The following is a 24,915-nucleotide window of genomic DNA, read 5'->3' as shown; positions in this document are numbered from 1 at the left end:
TAAGACTGCGATCGGCAAGTAAGCTACCACGAAGCATGCCGTACGGAGAAAATACCAACACATCCTCGTCCACACATTGTTTCTGATACGTGCTTGAACGCAAATACCTTCGTGCTGTTGTGCCATAAAAGACGTCGGTCAGAATACGTGATTGCGTGCACCGCTGCAACTGCTTCATTCTACAATCAGTCCTGGTGTGCGGAGCTTTCATAACTGACTCTGGGGAGTCGTCTGCGGAAATGCCGCTGACGGAACACGCACCCTCGATTGTTTACCAAAATATAGGCAGACGCGTTTTACCACGTCGTTCAGCATGCAGAGAGCTACGTCTGTTCCGAAGAGACAACGGAAAAGCGTGTGCACGCACAGAAGAAAAACCCGACTAGATGCATTTGTGTGAACGTGAAACAGCCGTCTATACACTCGCAGACACGGGAACGTGCATCAATGCAGTCACACAGCCACCAGCTTTTGAGCACAGGCTCTGCTGGGTTTTGCACTTTTCAGGCACAATCCCGAAAGCCGCGCACAATGCAGTTCATTCGCTAAATGTTGTCTAAGGAAGCATTTCTCCGGTCGATCTACCGCTCAGCTTTCTTCTCGTGTTACTGAGAAATGTCAGCACAGGGAATCCGTCTCTGTCGAGCACACGTCAATCCCTCTTCGGTTTTCCTTTGTTGACTCTGCCTAGACGATTTCCCTGGTCTCTCTTCGCCGGAACAGTCATGACTGTGCTGCGTTACACACAGGCACAGCCAACGCACACCAAGTGTCGAGAGACACACTCCGCTGAGCTCAACACTAGCACAGATGCACATGTTCGACGAAATCAGCACACAAGTTTGTGGAGAGAAAGACATGGACTCTCACGCTTATGGAACGACGGATCGATACAGCAGGCGCCAGGAACACAGACTGACCTACAGGCACACTGTCCCCACACCAACAGGGACCGCTCTGCAGTTATCCTAGACGTTGATTGTCGAAACAGCCACACTGACCTGCCCCAAACTCCCAGACACTTACAGGCAAGACACAATCTCTCCGACAAGCACACAAGTATTCACTCTCAGCTGTAGATCAGGGAGAAGCTTGCGCAGTGTCGCCCTGTTGCTCTTTCGCGTTAAGACATGATCTGTTTCGTTTCTTTTGTAGATCACCTGCATAGCGCCTTTCCTCGGGCCACTGTGAAGCATTTGCCAAGGGTGAGATGTAGCTCGGAGCAGCATTCAGTTCTGCCTGCGACTGTCTTTGCTCCTTTACTAGCAGAGCTCCCGTGCATCTGTCTACGTGAGAAATGCAGGACTGGGTAACGTCGTGCAACAGGCGGAACCTTGCCAACAAACGGCGCAGCTGTGCACTCACTCGCGCTTAAGCACGAAATGAGCCTGCAAAACGGTACACGCATGTGGACAGACAATCGTTTGTAGACACACATGCTTTCACGCACACGGTCGTCCAAGTACAGGGACGTATCTGCACGTACCCTCCAAAAGAATATTCTCGTGCAGCCACGTATGCGTGATGCAGTACGACAACCATCAATGCACACCTGTTTACCCTCAAACATGTAAGCACGTTTCGCGTACGTCTCTCTGTGCATAGATGGGAGTGGGCGCGCTTGCGGATATGTGCATGTGTATGGCCAAGCGTTTGCTTAAGCATCAGTGTGTGAAAATGTAGGTGCTTTTCTCTAGCTGCGTTCGCGTGCACGAGGTGGTGGATGCACCTACCTGGGAGCCTGTGGAAAGGTTTCTGCTTGGTTTTCAGTGGGGAATCGTGTGTGTTCACGTGGACAAAAACAATGCGTAGCAACTAGGTTCCAGCGCAGAAAACGCAAGTTTTCCGATGCGCTCTCTTTCTCTCCCTATACCGAGTCGTGTATAGAAACCGCTAAGCCTGCGACCGGCAAGTAAGTTACCACGAAGCGTGCCGTACGGAGCAAATACCAAGAGATCCTCGGTCCACACATTGTTTCTGATACGTGCTTGAACTCAAATACCTTCGTGCTGCTGTGGCATAAATGACGTTCCTCAGAATATGTGATTGCACTCACCTGTGCAATTACTTGGTTATACATTCAGTCCTGGTGTGCGGAGCTTTCAGAACTGGCTCTGGGGAGTCGTCTGCGGAAATGCCGCTGACGGAACAAGCACCCTCGATTGTTTACCAAAATATAGGCAGACGCGTTTTACCACGTCGTTCAGCATGCAGAGAGCTACGTCTGGTGTGAAGAGACAACGGAAACGCGTGTGCACGCACAGAAGAAAAACCCGACCAGGTGCCTTTGTGTGAACGTGAAACAGCCGTCTGTACACTCGCAGACACGGGAAGGTGCATCAATGCAGTCACACAGCCACCAGCTTTTGAGCACAGGCTCTGCTGGTTTTCGCACTTTTCAGGCACAGTCCCGAAAGCAGCGCACAATGCAATTCCTTCCCTAAATGTCGTCTAGAGAAGCATTTCTCCGGTCGATCTACCGCTCAGCTTTCTTCTCGTGTTACTGAGAAATGTCAGCGCAGGGAATCCGTCTCTGTCGAGCACATGTCAATCCCTCTTCGGTTTTCCTTTGTTGACTCTGCCTAGATGATTTCTCTGGTCTCTCTTCGCCGGAACAGTCATGACTGTGCTGCGTTACACACAGGCACAGCCAACGCACACCAAGTGTCGAGAGACACACTCCGCTGAGCTCAACACTAGCACAGATGCACATGTGTGACGAAATCAGCACACATGCTTGTGGAGAGAAAGACATGGACTCACACGCGTCAGGAGTGACGAATAGATACAGCAGGCGCTAGGAACACAGGCTGACCTACAGGCACACTGTCCCCACACCAACAGGGACCGCTCTGCAGCTATCTTAGACGTTGATTATCGAACTAGCCACATTGACCTGCGCCAGACTCCCAGACACTTACAGGCAAGACACAATCTCTCCGACAAGAACACAAGTGCTCGCTCTCAGCTGTAAATCAGAGACAAGTTTGCGCAGTGACGCCCTGTTGCTTTTTCGCGTTAAGGCATGATCTCTTTCGTTTCTCTTGTAGATCGGCTGCGGAACACTATTCCTTGCGCCACTGTGAAGCATTTGCAAAGGGTGAGATGTAGCTCGGAGCAGCATTCAGTTCTGCCTGCGACTGTCTTTGCTCTTTTACTAGCAGAGCTCCCGTGCATCTGTCCGCGTGAGAAATGCAGGACTGGGCAACGTCGTGCGACACAGGGAGCTTTGCCAACAAACGGCGCAACTGTGCACTCACTCGCGCTTAAGCACGAAATGAGCCTGCAAAAAGGCACACTCATGTTGACAAACAATCGTTTGTAGACACGCATGCTTCCATGCACACAGTCGTCCAAGTACAGGGACGTATCTGCACGTACCCTCCAAAAGAATATTCTCGTGCAGCCACGTATGCGTGATGCAGTACGACAACCATCAATGCACACCTGTTTACCCTCAAACATGTAAGCACGTTTCGCGTACGTCTCTCTGTGCATAGATGGGAGTGGGCGCGCTTGCGGATGTGTGCTTGTGTGTGGCCAGGCGTTTGCTTAAGCATCAGTGTGGAAAATTAGGTGCTTTTCTCTAGCTGCGTTCGCGTGCACGAGGTGGTGGGTGCGACTACCTGGGAGCTTGTGGAATGGTTTCTGCTTGGTTTTCAGTGGGGAATCGTGTGTGTTCACGTGGACAAAAACAATGCGTAGCAACTAGGTTCCAGCGCAGAAAACGCAAGTTTTCCGATGCACTCTCTTTCTCTCCCTATATGGATTCCTGTATAGAAACCGCTAAGCCTGCGATCGGCAAGTAAGCTACCACGAAGCATGCCGTACGGAGAAAATACCAACACATCCTCGTCCACACATTGTTTTTGATACGTGCCTGAACTCAAATACCTTCGTGCTGCTGTGCCATAAAAGACGTCCGTCAGAATATGTGATTGCGTGCACCGGTGCAATTGCTTCGTTCTACAATCAGTCCTGGTGTGTGGAGCTTTCAGTACTGGCTCTGGGGAGTCGTCTGCGGAAATGCCGCTGACGGAACAAGCACCCTCGATTGTTTACCAAAATATAGGCAGACGCGTTTTACCACGTCGTTCAGCATGCAGAGAGCTACGTCTGTTCCGAAGAGACAACGGAAACGCGTGTGCACGCACAGAAGAAAAACCCGACTAGATGCATTTGTGTGAACGTGAAAAAGTCGTCTATACACTCGCAGACACGGGAACGTGCATCAATGCAGTCACACAGCCACCAGCTTTTGAGCGCAGGCTCTGCTGGTTTTCGCACTTTTCAGGCACAATCCCGAAAGCCGCGCACAATGCAGTTCATTCGCTAAATGTCGTCTAGGGAAGTATTCCTCCAGTCGATTTACCGCTCAGCTTTCTTCTCGTGTTACTGAGAAATGTCAGCGCAGGGAATCCGTCTCTGTCGAGCACACGTCAATCCCTCTTCGGTTTTCCTTTGTTGACTCTGCCTAGATGATTTCCCTGGTCTCTCTTCACCGAGGCAGTCATGGCTGTGCTGCGTTACACACAGGCACAGCCAACGCACACCAAGTGTCGAGAGACACACTCCGTTGAGCTCAACACTAGCACAGATGCACATGTGTGACGAAATCAGCACACGTGCTTGTGGAGAGAAAGACATGGACTCACACGCGTCAGGAGTGACGAATAGGTACAGCAGGCGCTAGGAACACAGACTGACCTACAGACACACTGTCCCCACACCAACAGGGACCGCTCTGCAGCTATCCTAGACGTTGATTATCGAACCAGCCACACTGACCTGCCCCAAACTCCCAGACACTTACAGACAAGACACAATCTCTCCGACAAGCACACAAGTATTCGCTCTCAGCTGTAGATCAGGGAGAAGCTTGCGCAGTGACGCCCTGTTGCTCTTTCGCGTTAAGACATGATCTGTTTCGTTTCTTTTGTAGATCACCTGCATAGCGCCTTTCCTCGGGCCACTGTGAAGCATTTGCCAAGGGTGAGAAGTAGCTCGGAGCAGCATTCAGTTCTGCCTGCGACTGTCTTTGCTCCTTTACTAGCAGAGCTCCCGTGCATCTGTCCGCGTGAGAAATGCAGGACTGGGTAACGTCGTGCAACACGCGGAACCTTGCCAACAAACGGCGTAGCTGTGCACTCACTCGCGCTTAAGCACGAAATGAGCCTGCAAAAAGGTACACGCATGTGGACAGACAATCGTTTGTAGACACACATGCTTTCACGCACACGGTCGTCCAAGTACAGGGACGTATCTGCACGTACCCTCCAAAAGAATATTCTCGTGCAGCCACGTATGCGTGATGCAGTACGACAACCATCAATGCACACCTGTTTACCCTCAAACATGTAAGCACGTATCACGTACGTCTCTCTGTGCATAGATGGGAGTGGGCGCGCTTGCGGATATGTGCATGTGTATGGCCAAGCGTTTGCTTAAGCATCAGTGTGTGAAAATGTAGGTGCTTTTCTCTAGCTGCGTTCGCGTGCACGGGGTGGTGGGTGCACATACCTGGGAGCTTGTGGTAAGGTTTCTGCTTGGTTTTCAGTGGGGAATCCTGTGTGCTCACGTGGACAAAAACAATGCGTAGCAACTAGGTTCCAGCGCAGAAAACGCAAGTTTTCCGATGCGCTCTCTTTCTCTCCCTGTACCGAGTCGTGTATAGAAACCGCTAAGCCTGCGATCTGCAAGTAAGCTACCACGAAGCGTGCCGTACGGAGCAAATACCAAGAGATCCTCGGTCCACACATTGTTTCTGATACGTGCTTGAACTCAAATACCTTGGTGCTGCTGTGGCATAAATGACCTTCCTCAGAATATGTGATTGCGCGCACCTGTGCAATTGCTTGGTTCTACATTCAGTCCTGGTGTGCGGAGCTTTCAGAACTGGCTCTGGGGAGTCGTCTGCGGAAATGCCGCTGACGGAACACGCACCCTCGATTGTTTACCAAAATATAGGCAGACGCGTTTTACCACGTCGTTCAGCATGCAGAGAGCTACGTCTGTTCCGAAGAGACAAGAGAAACGCGTGTGCACGCACAGAAGAAAAACCCGACCAGGTGCCTTTGTGTGAACGTGAAACAGCCGTCTGTACACTCGCAGACACGGGAAGGTGCATCAATGCAGTCACACAGCCACCAGCTTTTGAGCACAGGCTCTGCTGGTTTTGGCACATTTCAGGCACAGTCCCGAAAGCAGCGCACACAGCAGTTCCTTCCCTAAATGTCGTCTAGGAAAGCATTTCTCCGGTCGATCTACCGCTCAGCTTTCTTCTGGCGTTACTGAGAAATGTCAGCGCAGGGAATCCGTCTCTGTCGAACACACGTCAATCCCTCTTCGGTTTTCCTTTGTTGACTCTGCCTAGACGATTTCCCTGGTCTCTCTTCGCCGGAACAGTCATGGCTGTGATGCGTTACACACAGGCACAGCCAACGCACACCAAGTGTCGAGAGACACACTCCGCTGAGCTCAAAACTGGCACAGATGCATATGTGTGACGAAATCAGCACACATGCTTGTGGAGAGAAAGACATGGACTCACACGCGTCAGGAGTGACGAATAGATACAGCAGGCGCTAGGAACACAGACTGACCTACAGGCACACTGTCCCCACACCAACAGGGACCGCTCTGCAGCTATCCTAGACGTTGATTATCGAACTAGACACATTGACCTGCGCCAGACTCCCAGACACTTACAGGTAACACACAATCTCTCCGACAAGAACACAAGTGCTCGCTCTCAGCTGTAGATCAGGGACAAGTTTGCGCAGTGACGCCCTGTTGCTCTTTCGCGTTAAGGCATGATCTCTTTCGTTTCCCTTGTCCATCGGCTGCGGAACACTATTCCTTGCGCCACTGTGAAGCATTTGCAAAGGGTGAGATGTAGCTCGGAGCAGTATTCAGTTCTGCCTACGACTGTCTTTGCTCCTTTACTAGCAGAGCTCCCGTGCATCTGTCCGCGTGAGAAATGCAGGACTGGGCAACGTCGTGCAACACGCGGAACCTGGCCAACAAACGGCGCAGCTGTGCACTCACTGGGGGCGGCAGACGGGTTCAGGTGCTTTGGCCTGCTTTTTTGCCAGCGCCGCCTTCTCGGTGCCGTGAAGAAAGTCCCACGCGGTTGTTTCCGCTCGCTGCTCAGGAGATTCCGCGTCTGGGGCCGTGGACTGAGGAAGAACGTTTGCGAGTTGGAGGATGCTACAAGATATTCCCCGTGGAAGCCGGAGAAGAGGCGAATTGAGTGCCAGTGGAGCTGTGTTCCGTGCAGTGTTCAGTTTAGGACGTTCAGTTTGTCCTTCCAGAAAAGGAGCAGTCATTGGTAGGCCTCGGAGAGGCCATTAAGTGCGTGATCAGAATGGAAGCCAGATTGCACTCGACGTTGCTGCTGTTGGTCTTGGTTTCCCCACGGCTGCCTAGTGTTTGGGAGCGCGGAGGGGGCGTTTTTTCTTCCCCAGAGAGAGGCTGTGCTTAAAAAAGAATTAGTTTCCTCAGAGAAGTGCAAGTCCGTGTGTGTAAGCCAGCCAAAATCGCCAGCCGAGTCAAGTTCCGAGTGTGCGTCTGTCAGACGGCCGCTTGACGTTGCCGAGTTCCCAGCTGTGCAGTTGTACTGGCGAAGGGCAATGCAGGACGGAAGGGTTTTTTCTGCTACGGGGACCCAGCCGCCCCCCTTTTCAGCGGAAAGCAGGGGAGCGCGGTTTATTGTTCCCTTTGCAACGCGGCTGCTGGCGCGGGAGGGCTGGAGGGCTGGAGGGCTGGAGGGCTGGAGGGGCGGAGCGCTGGTTGGCTGTCTAGGCACGTCAGTCGCTACTCTGTCCGCCTATCAGGTTGCCAGAGGGGCGGGCGTTGAGGTCTCCGTACTGCGCATGCCCGACTCGCGAGCGCTGCTAGGCGGCGAGAGAGGTGATTGACGTGTCCTAGGCAGCCAACCGGGACGCGGCAAGGGGCGGGTGCTGCGGTCTCGCTACCGCGCATGCCCAAAGCACGAGCGCCTGGCGGGAGCGGAGCGGCGGAAGAGGCGGCAGATGAGTGCGGCCGCGGCGGGGGTGACCGTGCCAGTGGAACGGGGCGGGCGGGATTTGCCGGCGCGGCGCGGCGCGGCGCGGAGGCGTTCGTCTCCGGTTCCCCCCCGCCGAGCTGGCGAAGCTGGCGGGGGGCGTGTGACCCTGCGGGCAGGTGCGCTGAAGGCTGGCGGTCTGGAGCCGTGTCTCCCTCCGGCGCAGCGCCCGTGCCCGGTCCGGCGGTCCCTCCGGGAGCGGCGCAGCCCCCGTTAGTCGGGGGGACGTTGAAAAGCAGAGCCGGTGGCGTGGCGAGTGGGGCGCCGCTTCGGCGGGAGCTCGGGGCGAGGCGCGGCGGGTTCTGTGTCCTGTGGGCGCGGCTTTCGCGCCGCGGCTGTCTGTGTGCTAGACGCCCTGAGTCCTAAGGAGATGTATCTTTTGGGATTCGTTCTACAAGTCAAAGAGAGGAGCCGAATATGTGCTGAATGTTATAGTTAGAACTGATATTCTGTGAAGAAGTGAAGTGGTCTGAAAAAAATACGCATTTCTTAAAAGCTAGTGCAGCATTGTGTATCTTCACATGAATCGACTCAAACGTCCCCCCCGTAAATAAAACCCAACTCCCCCCAGAAACAACAGAGAAGAAACGAGCTAGCAGAGCTCCTGTGACAAAAGGAGGTCAGTATTTTTCCCTCAGTTTTTTCCTTATCTGAAGAAATCAAAGAGAATTTTAGATGGTATTTTTTCCGTCTAAATCAAGTGTTGGCGTAGACTTTTGTGTTCAGATAATCAACATTGTCTGTAAAGAATTGTTTAACCAAAACAAGCAGAAACCAAAACCAGGTTCAGACCTGTAAGAAGCATAGAATAATTTCGTTTGTAAGAGACCATCTAGGGGGGTCACCTTGTTGAATTGCCTTCACAATGAGATCAGGTCACTGAATGCCTTGTCTACTGAAATTCTGAATATCTCCAAGGTTGGGGATTCCATGGGCTCCCCGGGAAGCTGGTGCTTAACCATCTGTGTCACCAAACATGCTAAAAAAATACCTCACTAGTTAGCTTTGTTTTACCATGAGAAGCTTTTGTTCTCTTCATAGGTGTTGCAACCATCATTGTTGTGGGTGATGAAGGAGCTTCTGGGGTGGTTGGGATAGCTCATTCATCCCAGCATGTTCTGATTGGAGAACCTTCAGGAAATTATAATGGGACTGCTCTTATTAGGTGAGTACATCACTCATTTATCCAAAACAGCTCTGTTTCAAAAGCTATGAGGCTCCACATTTGGCAAGAATTAATTGAATGCTGCATTTCATTATCACTTCTAAAATCATAAGTATTTTCAAAATTAGATGCTTGTTTTTTAAGAAGGGCAGAACATACTACGTAGGTGTCTTTTCAGTATTGCTGAGGAGCTTTAGATATGTCTTCCAATTATTTACAACATAGATTCATTAAAGGAAAGAGGATTCTAATCAAAGGAATAGGGGAAGGCAGTCAATTCTATTTGAAGATGCTTTGTGCTTTTCAGGATTCAGTTCAGGATTGGTGCTTGAACTGAAATTCGGTACATTGTTACGATGATCAGCATAACCAAAGCAACACTGGGTCTTAGTTGAAACAAGATGCAATTCTTTCACTGCATTCAGTCAGCTGAAAACAAGATGAAGAAATCACAATGTTACCATAGCTTCTAACAGAATTGGAGAAAAAGTATTACAACACTTTCCCTTAGTGAAACAGCAAATAGAAGCAAGAAAACAGATTCTCATGCTACCCTGAGAATCCCAACAGACAAAGAGATGCTTTGTGCAGCACCAGTTTAGAACATGTACTAGATCATGGTATAGACAATTTCTTGCCATGCTTCAGTTCACCGAGAATGTCATGAGTAGGATTAGCCTCTAGGTTTTTAGACAAGCAGCACACAGAACATTTCTCAAGTGATCTCATAGTACTATTCTCGTATCTTTCTGCCTTCAAAACCAAATTACCTCTGGGTGCTACCCGTAAGTCCCATTTCCCTTCTGTTTTGCATGTCTCTTTCCTGAAAAGCAGAAAGACAGCTCAGTTTTCAGCTGCCAACTTTGGGCTGTATGCACAAAGAAACTATAAAGTGCTCTGGGTAAAAATACAGCTCAAGATGCCTCCCAACACGGGGAAGTAAATCAGAACTGCAGACACGTTATTGCTCTGAAGAGGTTATGGTAAAGATCTTAATAGTGACTTAATAGATTAAAATTCAAGCTTCACAGTGCTGGTAACATTTCTTCGGTGCACAACAATATCTATGACCAAAAATCTTCAGTGGTAACTGTCAGAAAATAAAAGTATTTGTGGTAATTGAAAATTGTCATACTTGCATTACAATACTTTTGCAAGATTTTTTTTTAATGTAATATTCCTTTTTATGTTCTTGCAAGTGGATTTGATTTCACCGTAAAGGAAAATGATCTACAGATAGATCAACCCCCAGTAATAGGAAATATCTCCACAGTACGAGTCACTATAGCAAAAAGTGATAATGCAGAAGGCATCATAGAATTTGATCCACAGTATATCCTTCTACAGGGTAAGTTTACCAGAGGTTTTCACTATGGTTTAGAGGATAAGCCTGTGGCTCTCTCACAAATTTTGAAATAAAATAACTTTTTTTCCCAATTTTTCTTGAAGTGCAAGAGGATGCTGGATTAATCATGATTCCTGTTGTGAGAAAGCGTGGAACGTATGGCGATGTAACAGCCGATTTCCTTTCTCGAAGTATTTCTGCACTTCCGAACGTTGACTACATCATCCATAATGATTCTGTCATTTTTTATCGTGGCCAGAACCAGACTTTTATCTATATGTCTATCACAGATGATGAAGAAAGGTAATTATTTTTTTCAGATATTTATTCACTCATCTACTTCTGAGAAACCGTTTTTTAGCACGTGCAGTATGCCTGTCAGCAGAGTTTGAATTGAAAAGCAAATTTCTGCAGCCCTGAAATATTTAAAGGGAGGGAAAAGAAGCTATTATTGGAGTTTCATAGTGCCTGTTAAATTTTATGCAAACAACTACATTCTTTTTACCTAGATTATCAGAAACTTTAGGTGTTAATAGTACTGCTGTGAATAATAAAATGTTTTGCTGATTGGTTTTTGTTTTTTTTTTTAAATTTAGCACATGTGGAAAATAAAACAATATTTTTATTTCAGATATCACCATTCTCTGCAAATGGGGGGAATCTTCTGCTGTATGCTCACAGAGATGACTTCTGTATATCTTTAAACAGATCCAGCTGGACGCATGGTTGAATGACAAATCATAATTTTAATTTTTTGTTCTTGTGTGTCTCAGAAGGTCTTTTTTTCCTTGTGACTGATTTCTAATGGGATAGTTGCAGCTTTTCATTAAGTGTGAATTCTGTATAGTTGCAGAAGAACAGAAAATATTGTTACTTTTTTGATCTTCTCTTTGTCCTCCTGCTTTTCTCCTTTTATTATGGTCTGGTGTACTTTATTTTGAACTATCTCCCAATCCCATTGAAAATATAGTTAATTTCATGCACCACCGCTAATTTAATTGAACTCAGCTGAATTACTTCCTGAAGCTGGTCAATTTATTTTTATTTTCAGTAAATTGTTTACTATGAGGCCTCTAGACTTTTTTGTAGTCTGTATGTATCACTGCCAAAGTGAAAGTATAAATCTGAACCAAGAGAAGGCTTCCACAGTCTGGGCAAATGATTGGAAAATTGGCATTAAAGGCCATGAGCTACTGCTCTCCTCATGTGAAAGCTGCCGTGGTCTTCTTGGACTTTTCCTAGAAGTCATTGAAGAAAACTGAAAAACAATTAAGTGTCAAAATAATAATTTTAAGATGCTGAATAGGACCCCTTCAAAACCAATCTAATTTGTGGGAAATTTTGAAAATATTCTAGCTTTTAATCAGCCTGAGGAAGTGTGAATCGTGATTTGAGGCATTAAAAACTTCTATTGCAGAAAATATTTGTCGTTCTCAGTCTTGATATCACACTTGCCAGGGAATGTTTCTGGTCAGGATACTTATTTGGTGAGCTTTTCAAAACAACTTGTGAAAGGAAGAGAAAAGTAAACTGGCCTGTGCATTTCCTGTTACGTGCTACAGAAACCTCAGTTTATTTTCTTTTCTGTAACTAATATCTAGAATTTAATAAAATGGCATTGTGGCTAACTAGCACTTCAGAATTTCTATTTTTAATGTTTATTTTTCTCCAAAGGATTCTATATTTTCCCACATATAATCAATTATTGATATGTTGTGTTCTGTAAAAAGAACACATATTTAAATGTAGCTTGTTAGCAGATGCAAGAATTTTTATGTCGCTTGTGTTACTCTGTCACTTCCCCCGACCTGGGAGGCAGTTATAATATGTCACTACTGTAAATCTGAAAGTGGTATCTTCCACAGATTAATTGGGACATCTTGGGACCCAATTCAGAAGAGGTTTTATCTCCCCCGAATAGTGACATTGGTGACCCTGTGAACGGATCATTCTATTTTGGAGAAGGGGAAGGAGGGCTGAGAACTATTAATCTACAAATCCATCCTCGTGAAGAAGTTGAAGTTCAGGAGATCTTCATTATTAGGCTGAGCCTTATGAAAGGTGAAGCAGAACTAGATCCTAAGGCAAACAGCATTACACTAATAGTAAGTCATTATTGCTTTTCTTCCTCTTGAGATCTCTGGTATTGGTATTTATCCTGCAAAGCTTTGAAGGGTAATCATAATGACTGAATAGCTTGTCATTTGCCTCTTTTTCTTTTGCCTCCCCTGCTACATGGGTTTGATGGTCGTGGTCAACGGGGCAGAGTCCAGTTGGGGCCTGTATCTAGTGCAGTCCCTCAAGAGTCAGTACTGGGGCCTGTATTATTCAATATATTCATCAATGACTTGGATGAGGGAACAGAGTGACTGTCAGCAAGTTTGCTGATGACACCAAGCTGAGAGGAGTGGCTGACACTGGAAGCTGTGCTGCCATTGGGAGACCTGGACAGGCTGGAGAGTTGGGCAGGGAGCAATTTAATGAAATAGAACAAGGGCAAGTGTAGAGTCTTGTGTCTGGGCAGGAACAACCCCAGGTTCCAGTATAAGTTGGGAAATGACCTATTAGAGAGCAGACTCTCTCAGACTCTCTTCTAAATACCGATGTACTCTTGAGTCTTCTTAAGAGGAGAAAACTCAAGAGGAAGAACTAATTGATACATTCCCTATAGCATCTAGCAATGAAAATCTCAATGTTTCAAACAAGAATACTATTCACTTTACATTTCTGATTGTTTAATTTTTTTTTATTCAATTACTTCCTTAAAGATACAGAAGTTTGGTGATCCCAACAGAATGGTACAGTTTGCTCCTGAATCGTTAACTGAGAAAAACTTCACAGAACCCTCTGCAGTGGAAGGGCCACAAAGTATTACACTGTTTGTCAGACGAATCCAGGGCACCATGGGAAACATAACGGTATTCTCACTCTCTTCCTAATCAACATTATAATCTGAAATAATCCTCTGTATCAATGCATGGAGGGAGATCTTATTCTGTGCCTTTCAATTGCGTATTTCTCAAATTTTGAAATGTCGCCTTTTAGACTGAGTTTAGCAAGGGCTCAGCTCTAGTAGTTGTGGTTTGTAGAGTCAGATTCAGTCTCCCCTGGTCAGTGAAAAAAACAGAAAACCAGCACTGGAGTGCTTGTCTTGCTTTCTCTCTCCCTCTGCTCCTGTGCTTTTGATGGGAGAACAGGAGAGACCAGACTTTCATAGTGAGCTTTCTTTGAGATCCTCACAATTTACTCTTTTTCAGCCATATGTAAAGGTAAGAATCAGACATTTTAGAATCATCACTTACATTGTCTTTACCTAAAGTTGTTTGCAAGTCAGCATTTTCACAAGTACTCATTTATTAAAAAAAAAAAAAAATTAATAAAAAGCATCTAATGTGTTTAATGAGAACTCTTCACACCTTTCTGTTGTGAGGAATTCTGGAAACTGGAAAAACAGCAAGGATATCTTGGTGTAAAAATAGAAATAATTTCAAGCAATTGTTCAGAGATTCCGTATAGTTTTACGTAGGTGTCCAGAAGATATACAAAGGTAATCTTTGCATTCACAGTACTGCTGGAAGAACAACACACCACTTTGTAAGATAGTCTATGTGCTTCTTTCTATGCATACTTAAACAAATTTTTATTTTACCCATTTAAACCCAACCTATTGCGTATGCAATCTATACTGAACCATGAATGTGAAAGTTTCCGACTCTGTGGGTGATATTGCCTTCATTTTGTGCATTTTCTAAATAAATTTCAGGTTTACTGGGAAATACGTAGTGAATCTGACATCACGGGTGACTTTCTTAGGACAGAGGGATCTGTTGTCGTTGCTGACCAGGAGAGCACAGCTGAGATAATCATCTACCTGTTACCTGACGATGTTCCAGGACTGGTTGAGAACTATGTGGTGCAGCTGATTTCAGTAGAAGGTGGAGCAGATTTAGACCAAGAGAAAAGAATTTCGGAAATCAATGTGTTTGCAAATGATGACCCCTATGGAGTGTTTGCCCTGTACTCTGACCAGCAGTCAGTACTCGTAGAGAGGAACCTGGATCGTCGGTATGTTCAGATCAATGTAACTCGGCATGCTGGGGCATTTGGAGAAGCAATTGTGGAGTACCATATCACATCTCATTGTGAAGAAGCACTAATTGAGCCTGAGAATGAGGTGGGATACCTCACAATAAAAGACGGTGCCAGCTTTGGAGTGAAAAGAGTGCCAATAAGCAACCAGGTCTGTATTATCCTTTTAAGTCACGTGGTATCTATTGTTTCCATTTGTGTTCATCACAATACAAATGTGCTGGAATAAGATACTGAACTCTCAATACTGTCCACTGTCAAGAAGCAGAAAAGAGAGTTTTGGTATAATGAATTTCCTATTTATGGACTAGAAGTGGGTTCAAATATCACATTTTCAGGTAATAACTGCAAAATCACTCTATGCATGCGTTCAAATATCCAGTGTTTCCTTCCATCATTGCTTTGTGTTACTATCAGTTCAATATTTTGTTATTTTATGTATTCAAATATTCTTATTAACCCTAAGAGTTAAGATCAAGCTGAGACCCACTATGTTAGATACAGTTCAGTAAAACGGCAATACTTGCTCTATAAACTCATCTTTCAATTAACTGCTGGTAAATTACAATCACAATATTGCTGTTTTAACTGTGTTTCTTTATAGAAAGATAATCAACAAAACGCTTGACTTGAAAACACTGCTTTTTCATGCAAACAACAAAATCTGCTGATTTTTCTGCCACTTAACTCTTTGAACTGGTGGTTATCGTGTTTTCAGTGGAATTACATTGCCACCATTTTAATTGCATTCTTCCTCTCAAAGGCGTTTATTGTACTGGGCTTGAATTTTACCCTGGAACTGAGTAACGTATGCCTGGTTGGGACAAGTGCCAAGGATGTGCCAAAATATTAGGAAAAGCGAAGTCAGCCATTCTGCTTGTTCCTGAGGAAGCTGCCAATTCACAGGTCAGTAGACTGACTGCAGTGTAATTTTCTACCGCAGAAGGAAGGTACACTTCATTACAAAAGGCAGCCGCTATAAGAATTCAGTTTGCTCCTTAAAGTTTTCATCATTGCAACCAATTTAATGACCAACAAGACTGTTCCAGTTATTACTTGTACTGTATATTGTCTTTTCTCTGATACAAATTCATATAGAGATGTGTAAATGCAGTTTGAAAAGGTCTCTTCATCTATAAAATGTAAATAGCATAAATATGATGATTTACTTATACTTTTGTTTACATGAAGTGGAAGTTCTGAGACTTAGAGGAAAATAGCTAGTTCTGGACGATGTTATTCCTTTAAGTACAGCAGCCCCAAAGTAGATAAGAGCATGCATGCAGTATCATGTGCAAAAAGAAGTGGAGGTCATGCTGCGTTTTAGTGCACTTGACAGTACCTTTGACTAATCACTGAGTGGGGAATTTTCCATTTGTCTGCTTTGTATGAGACAGAAAAAATATACTATACCTGTTCCAATATGGCATATGTGCTACAGTTCCCTTTTTATGTGGCAAGCAAAGACAACAGCATGCTGAGTTTTTGTCTCTTAAATTTTATTGAAGTCTTTATGTAATGATTTTAATTCTCTTGACACACTGTTTTGTCTTTCAATTTGGAATTGAACTTAATGCAAATGGTCTTTCTGTAAACATTGTTTACTACCATACATCCACTTATCATTTTAGAATGTGTGAATTATCTTTTCATTCCCATTTTTTGGTCAAAGAAAGAAAAGTACATCATACTATCAAGAATGTTTTTGTGAACAATGTAATGTGACAACAACTTACTTTCACTGGATAGACAAATAATACTTTATTTTAGACCTGTGTGTATCTGTATGGTACCATAGCCATTGCATGTGAGCATTAAGGGCAGGTTGGTTTGTTTTCCTTTTGAATGACAGACACAAAATGCTATAGTCAGTGTTTTCAGTACCAAAATGTCATTCATACTGGTTCCTTTTTTTCCCTGATATCTAATTCTCAGAAGTCTAAGATTTAGAAATGTTGAAGAGTTGTGAAGAAAGCATTTATATATATATATATATACACAAACATATATAGACATGTACATACATATATTTATATGCATGTGTAACTACTGTTAAGATGCCTACCTTACAAAATATAGTACTCTTTCATATATGTTATTGTCCACTTTTATTCCATTTTCTATAACAAAATCCATTATGTTTCCACAGGTTGGCTTTGAATCTGTGATTTTACGACTTACAGACATTATAGCAGGGACAGGCCAGGCTGTCATCACCAGAAAAGGAGTTTATGGCTCTGTCATCGTGAGCTGGATCTCAGGATACCCAGCAGACCTGATCACTGACTTTGCTCAGTCAGGCAATATTACTCCTCTGTTTGGTGAGTAACAGTCTGAGGAAACAGCTACGAAAGTTGCAGAAGTGATGATACCGCCTTTTAGTTATATATACCTCTGTATGCTCTCTCTATTAATAAAGAGTCATTAGATTGAAATGGTATGGTCTAATTTTTAGCTATAAGGGATGTGTTCATTTTATAAGCAAAAAAACCCTTCAACTTCATAGATCCATGTCTGGGAGGCAGGCACGATGCTGTGGCCATGAAGGACAGCTTCATATAGGAAAGACCCTTATCCAGTTTTCTTCTTCCTAAATGGAGTGGAATTGTGATTAAAGTCTGTACTTTAGCGCATTGCCAGATAAAAAGAGGATTCCTATTGGATTATTTTGACTTTTGCTCTCTCTCACTCTCTCTTTCCTTCAGGTACTGTTGCATTTTCCTCTGGTGAGCAAAGTAAAGTGATTTCATTTCAGGCCACTCCAAGCCTAAATAAATGTGAGTCATTTGCCATCACTTTAACAGCAGCGCACAGCAATGTGTCTGGTGGGGCTCGCCTGAGGTAAGGATGCTACTTGTATTTTTGAGTCGCACCAATGCCGTAAGAATTATGACCTGTGTACAGATACAAAACTTATACAAATCCCTGTTGTTATTATTCTAGGCAGCTAGTAACTTGTAGTCCATTCTTTGATAAATTTGTATAGCTTGTCTCAGGTGAGAACAAAGTGATCTAGATCTGACCTGTTCAGAACTGAGGCTTTTATCCAACTCCAGTCTATTTCATAGGTGCCTAGAATAACGGAGACAGTCAAGACAATGAAGATCAACAGTTTTAGCCGGGAAGCTGAAGACTGAAAGCAACTCTTAACAGTTTTCATTTGTGTCCCTAAAAATCCATATTTAGAAGGTCTTACATAACAAATTATTTATAATAAGAAAAATAAAACAAGAAATGTTCTGAAAATACCTAATTTATATAAACCTCCTTTTTATTTTTTAAAAAAACAAAACCATTACGTTTAATGTAGTTTTCCATCTCAGATAAGTTATCTGTTCTTCAAGCTATTTTATTTTCATTCATCCTTAGCCATTGATAGCTAGAAGTGGTATAAAAAGAATGGACATGGAGTAACACCACGTATGGAGAAAGGTTTTGGTTTCGCCATGTTACAATTACAGTGGCAAATCTGAAGGAAGTCAGGAGTGAAATGGATGGATAAATCCTGAGATTGAGCCCTTCTCCTGGGCTTGTCTGTCCTGTGGACTGGTGTCCTCAGAGCCCCTATTTACCCTGTGAATCAAATACATTAAGTATGTGAGAATGACCTTTCCTAGAAAACTGAAGATGACATCCCATGGAGGGTAAAGGTGACTTTGAAGAGCTTTTGGCTCCCTTAGTGGTGGAAATGGTCTAGTTTTTTGACCAAAATCACTGTAATTTTAGTGCCATTTGATAGCCTCTAGCACTGAATAATAGGTCAGTTCTGCAGACAGGTATAAGACACAAGATTTAACGAAGAGTTTTGCTTCTATGCTTATTTTCTAATAAGAAAGGGATCTATTTAATATGAATGAAGTAGAGCTTAAGTTTATATTGATCACAGGGCTCAGATCTGGAAAAAAAATTCCTGTGAGGGGGCAGTTAGTATTTCAAAGCCCCACTGTAAGTTTTAAAATAACTTCCTCTCATTCTCTAGCTTCCTGGCTCTAACTGTAGATCTGTTAGGATCTGTCTATCCCTCAGTTTTCCTTTGAAATGGGAAGTTTGTTCTATAGATAAAACTGGTATTACTCGGGGTGGCTGTATTGTAATGTATCTTCTTTCATTGTGTCCACAACGGAAAAACATCATACTTTACTTTGCTTCTCCATTTTCTCAGGAAGACTTTATTTTATTTAAACTTTACTCTGTATCCTGTGCTGATTTGGGTGCATTGCATCTGAGGAGGGCTGTTCGATCCTATTATTACAAAATCATTTTTCAGGCAATCATGTTACATCTTGCTTTGGTATGGTTGCTATTTCTTCCCTCTGCTATTAGACATTTGTTTGATCCGCTTTCTTAGAGCCATCATTGATTGTTCACTGGAAATTATTCTGCTTCAATGTTTTACTTTTCTTCACGCTTCGTATTTCCTCTGTCAACTTTGGTGTCTTTTCTGTTTCAGATCGGGTTTTACAACAGCTGAAATTGAGCCAATGGGGATCTTCCAGTTTGCTCTTAACTCAAGGTCTGTTTCAGTTGAGGATGATGTTTGGGCAGTCAGACTACATGTCCAAAGATTGTTTGGTTTTCAAAGTAATCTCACTAAATTGACATATCAGACCATTCCAGGAAGTGCCAAACCACTAGAGGACTTTGTACCTATCTACAATGGAGAGCTTACGTTTTTACATTTTCAGACAAACGCTGTGATAGAAATATCAATAATTGATGACTCTGTCTCTGAAATTGAGGAATTTTTTTTTGTAAATTTGACTTGTGTGGAAATTTTGGATGTTCAACCTGTGAACCTTGCCTGGAGTCCACGTCTGAATCCAGCTTTCAGTGTTGCAACCGTTAATATCCTCGCTAATGATATTCTTCATGGAATACTAAGTTTGGGGCCAGAGTTTATTTATGTTGAAGAAGATGCCAACAACAGTACCCCCAACACAGCGATACTTCATATCAGAAGGACCAAGGGTTTTACTGCTGATGTTGAAGTAACCATTAAAACCTTTGGGGGAGTGAGTGCACAAAGTGGAGCAGATTCATATCCTTTTGGAAACGTTTATGGAAGATCCAACTTCACTTGGGCAATGGAAGGGGAAGATTTTGAGGAACAGTCAGTCTCTTTGACTTTGCTGGATGGACAAAGAGAAAGCAGGGTGTCCATAAAGATTTTTGACGATGATGAGCCTGAAGGACAGGAATTGTTTTATGTTTTCCTCTCAAATCCTGAATATGGAGCTCAGATTGTAGAAGGAAAGGATGAATAGGGATTTGCTGCTTTTGCAACAGTAATTATTGCAGGTAATATTATTTCCCTGGGAAAATTAATAACAGTAAATGACTATGTTTTCATAGCAATTTTCATGTAAAGATTGGCAATCTACTTGACGATAAGCAGGGTATTCTATTGTGAAATCTTGAGTTTTCCAGAGCAGAGGAAGCATCTAATGTACAAAGCTACTACGCGTCCCTTAGCAACGTAGCTCAAAATACATTTAGAGATTATGCTTATCTCTGTTCTTGCCCTGTTTTACTCTTTAAGGGAAAAGACTAATCTTGAGTAGTTTTTATGTAGATCCAGTAGCATTGCAGGCATTTTAGATTTTTACTTTTGCCATTTTGTCACTTTTACATACAATGAGGTTTGTGCAAAGTATCAGTCTCTATATTGACATTCAGCATGCACTGGTAAGTAAAGCCATTGCTACCTGTAAAGGAGAAATCCTTTAGTAACAAGATTTAATGGGGCACTGTGAAGACATTAGCTTCCCCTCATTAAACCTGGATTTTTTTTCCATACACTGCTGTTTTGCCAAAGATGTTTACATTCCCATGAGAACAGTGAAGTATTGTGCAGCTCCATACTTGCACACACGGAATTAAAGATGCAGAAGAAAAGCTGATGTGACAATTTGGAAAAATTAATGGCTTCAACAAGAGTATGAGTGGGACGAATAAGAAAGCTGTCCTTGGAAGCCCATCTTCATCCCGTACCCTACTATATCTGCTTTCAAAAGTACTTATTCTACTGGTTAAAATAAAATTTAGAAATGCCAACATTTAAAGTTCTGGATAACTATGTAGTGTAAATTAAACCCAGAAATATTATAATAAATTTTCTCAAGGTGTCCCCAGATGATACTTTGTAGCATTGTTTTGATACCTATTTTAAATTTTTTTTAGTGGTTATTCACATGAAGGTTATAATTTAGTCTCAGCTTAACTTTCTTGCTTACTTTCATGGACTGTTTCCTCTATAGGAAGTGATCTCCAGAACGGCATTTTGGGATTTGTTCCAGAAGTACAAAGCGCTCTCGTACTTGATGAAGACTCGGAGACCAGAGAGGTGCTGCTGATTGTCACAAGGCAACCAAACAGGTGCAGGCAACAGCCGATTCGAATGTGCTTCCCACATGTTGTAACATGCTGTGTTGTTAACCACAGGAGCTGCTGTTAGTGGAAGAGTTTATCAAAGAGTTTTAAAATAAATCTGCCTTTCAGCTGCTTTAGTAACTTCTCAGAAGTTGATGAACTGGCTTTAAGTTGTGAATGTGATTAGGTCTGTCACTCTACTGTGATAAAGCAGAGACAGGAAAAACAAGTATTTTCCAACTTACACTATAAGGCTACAAGTGTGAAAGATTTGCTTGAGTTAAAATATTTGCCCTGCTCGAGGTGTAATTCAAATTCTCAACTCCCCGTGTAGTACAATGTAGGTATGAATACTAAAATGAGCAATTAAGAAGGCACCTGAGTGTCAGCACTATGATAATGTTTTCAGTCACACAGACACTATATTTTTTCTAATTAGCACATATATATATATCTATATATGTTGCACATTGATGTGTACTTTTAATCAGATATGCTCAAGTACTTCACGTTCCTTAAACTTAGAGGAAAGACAAATCCTACCTGGTTTTCCAGGCGAACGGTCACTGTAGTATTAAGGAAGGTACACGGGCAACTCCCTTCCACGAACCAGTGTCTCTTATGCAGCTAATGTCATGTTTTCTGAAATAAAAATTGAGAATAATCTAGCTCCGTGTAATTGCTTTATTTTCTTCCTGTGTGATGTTTTTGTGATCTAAACACATGTCAGGTGAAGGAATTTAAATTAAAAAAGAGAAGTTTTCATCCTACAGCAGTTTGTTCCCTGGTGATAAGCTTTGAATCATAACAGAAAACGTGTGTTACCTCCGTGGTTTATGTTTCCTAAAACAATAGTGATCTCCTGCAGTACATATATACTCTCGATTTGCTTATCGGGCTTTTGAAGAGGTGAAGATCTTTTGGCGTGTGACCTTTAATAAAACAGCTGTTGTCCTTCTGAAGGATGGCGTGAACTTGGAGAATGAACTTGTATCCGTGGTGGGATCCACTACCTGCATGGCAGGTCAAACGTTGTGCAACATCTCCATTGAACTAAAGCCTGAGAATGTAAGTAATTATTCCTCATTTGTGTATAGCCCTGTGGTGTTGAATTGCAGCTTATCAAGACTGAAAAAACCCTCTGATCTGGAGGAAGTGATGTATGGGACACAGTCTGGAGATGGTAACTTGACATCTGCTCAGCTCCTCTGCAAATACATGTTTATTTACAGGCTTGTGCTGCGTCCATGGTGACTGCTAAAAACTTGGGAAGATGAGTATTTAATTTGAAGAGTAAAATGCAGATCTTTTATAGAACCATAAGAAAAAAGAATGGAGTTATCTCAGTGAGATGTGTATTCATTTGCTGCATTCTTATCCTCCACACAGTAAATTTTTAATCAGTTAAAGGACTTCTTAGGGTGTTTTATAGAAAGCATATCCTGCGACTTACACCACCTCATTCTACAAAAAAAAAAAAAAAACCAAAACGCTTTTATTGCAACAATTTTTACTGGAAACAAAAGGAAACAATAATTTTGTTTGAACACCTGGTGCTTAGAACAGTCCCTTAAGAAAGGAAAGATTAATGTTTGTCATTCTTTCAGAGTGAAGAGTTTGAAATTTTCCGATAAACTATCTGAACCGTCAGGCTAGTGGCAAAGCTGAGGTCTGGGGAATGGAAGAAAGACAATATGAGAAGGTTTCTACAGTTTGTCTGACTACACTTTAGAAAACAATGCAAGATGTAGGATGTGGGAAACAATCATTTCCCACTAGGGAACTGTGTGCATTCCCTTAGCTCAGAGGGCTATTTTCCTTCTGCATCTTCGGATGTAATTTTTAAATTACAGAGCCAAGGAATAAAATATATGCATGAGTGGATCACAGGTGGCGTCGCTGAGCAAACTGGGATTTTGAACCTGTTTAGTCCAGAGGAGTGTCTTCATTATTTAATGACAGCGGACTGGCAGCGTTAGAAACATGCATTTATACCACATGAAGCACAAGCGTGTGCCACTCAAACAGGTGCTAATGGAAGGTTAGTTCCCTGTGGCGCTACAGTGAATTTGTGCCTGTCATCCATTAGTCAAGATCATTCCATGTAAATAATTACTTGATGACTACTCGATTAAAAATATATGCTGTTTAGCCCCCCCAAATATTCTTTAATTCTTCTTCCAGTTCTTCTTCCATAAAATAGCTTATAAATTAGCAACAAATACATTATGAAATGATGAAGTAATAAATGCATTCAATAAATATTTTACGTTTTTATGGCGTACGGTATGACATCTAGCTTTTAGAAAGTTTTTGCTTGGTCAGTTGCACTGACTTCATTTGCTAAGAGCTGGATCCTGCTTTCCTAGAATTACAGTAGAATTTCCAAAAATCCAGACCCGGAACAAAAATCTATACTTGAAATCGTCTTCAATTACCAACTTTTTTTTATAATGCTGTTGTCTTGTAAAGAACTATGGAGTTTTTTTTGCTGGTTTGCTGCTTCCTCAGTGCATCTAATAGGTTCGGATGCCATATTTCCAATTATTTATGGAATCTCAGGAATCGGATATCTATTTCTAAACATGTTATATCTGTAGTGTAGATAGAAAATCAAAGGTAGGGCAACACGTCATAGTGTAATTTAATATTGCTACCTTATTTTCAATAAACAGGCATTCAGTTTGTAGAAATTCCTAGACTAATTCTTTGACATGTGAACGCTGAAATTCAATAGCCTGTATTTCCAGACTATTCAAAACTGTGGTTAGCAGAGTTCAATATAAAAATACAGTCAATATTAACTGAAGATTCAAAACTGCATACTCACTCTTCTATGGAGTTTTTTACACAGGTAAGAAGGTGGGTACATGCCTTTTCATAAGGCAAAAATTAAGTGAAAGAGCAAATTCCTTACAAAATGTACAGCTGTGTAACTCCATAATCTGGAAAATTGAGCTCTTAAAGCATTTACCATCTTGTCTTATGGCAAATTGACGGTAACAATACGCGTAGTATACAAATAGCTGTTTTACTGCGGTAGAGTCCCATGCAAAAATTCACGATGTCATTATTGCACGTGGCATTGCTGCAACATTATTATTTTTAGGATATATTAATACTTCCTTGCACTTACTGCACATTTCAAGAGGCATGCTTATAGTGTTAGCATCCATTGTGCATACAAAATAATGCAAACTTTTTAAAAACAAATAATTAGTGGGTCTTATAATGACATGAAAATCACCCCTCCTTTACAGGTACCTGAATTTGAGACGTATTTTTTTGTTGAGCTTTATGCTGTAAGCACAGGAGCTGCATTGAACAGCAGTGCCAGATTTGCTTTTATAACCGTCCTTGAAAGCGACGCTCCTCGTGGTTTAGTGTATTTTGCTGTGGGATCTCGTTTTGCTGTGGCTCACAAGAAGACAACTTTAATCAGCCTGCAAGTGCATAGAGATTCTAGTACATCGGTCACCACAGTGGTCAGCTCCAGCATGCAGGTAAAGCGTCTGTTGCTGTTTTTATAATTTAACTTGTTTTTTTGCTAGTAAATCGTTCATTCTGTAAAGTGAATCTGGCTGTAATTAGCATTTTTTTCAGGAAGCAGTCAAGCATTTGCTGGGCCCATACATTATAATTTTGTTTGTTTTCCACTAGTAAAAAGGCCTTGTTCACTCTTGTATTATCAAGAGTGATTTGTTTCATAGTACCTTTCAGTTACCTCAAAGACAACGGGCAGGCAGGCATTAAATACATTTCTTTCTTTGTCCTAAAGTTCTTGAAATACTCTAATTTTTGAGGCTTTTTTCTCTCAAATTAAGTTTTTATTATGTGTATGCCTGTCAAGATTCAGATGTCAACACACTTGCTGTTTTAGGT

This window comes from Nesoenas mayeri, assembly GCF_963082525.1.
Source record: "Nesoenas mayeri genome assembly, chromosome: 28".
Lineage (NCBI taxonomy): Eukaryota > Metazoa > Chordata > Aves > Columbiformes > Columbidae > Nesoenas > Nesoenas mayeri.
This window is presented reverse-complemented; position numbering follows the sequence as displayed.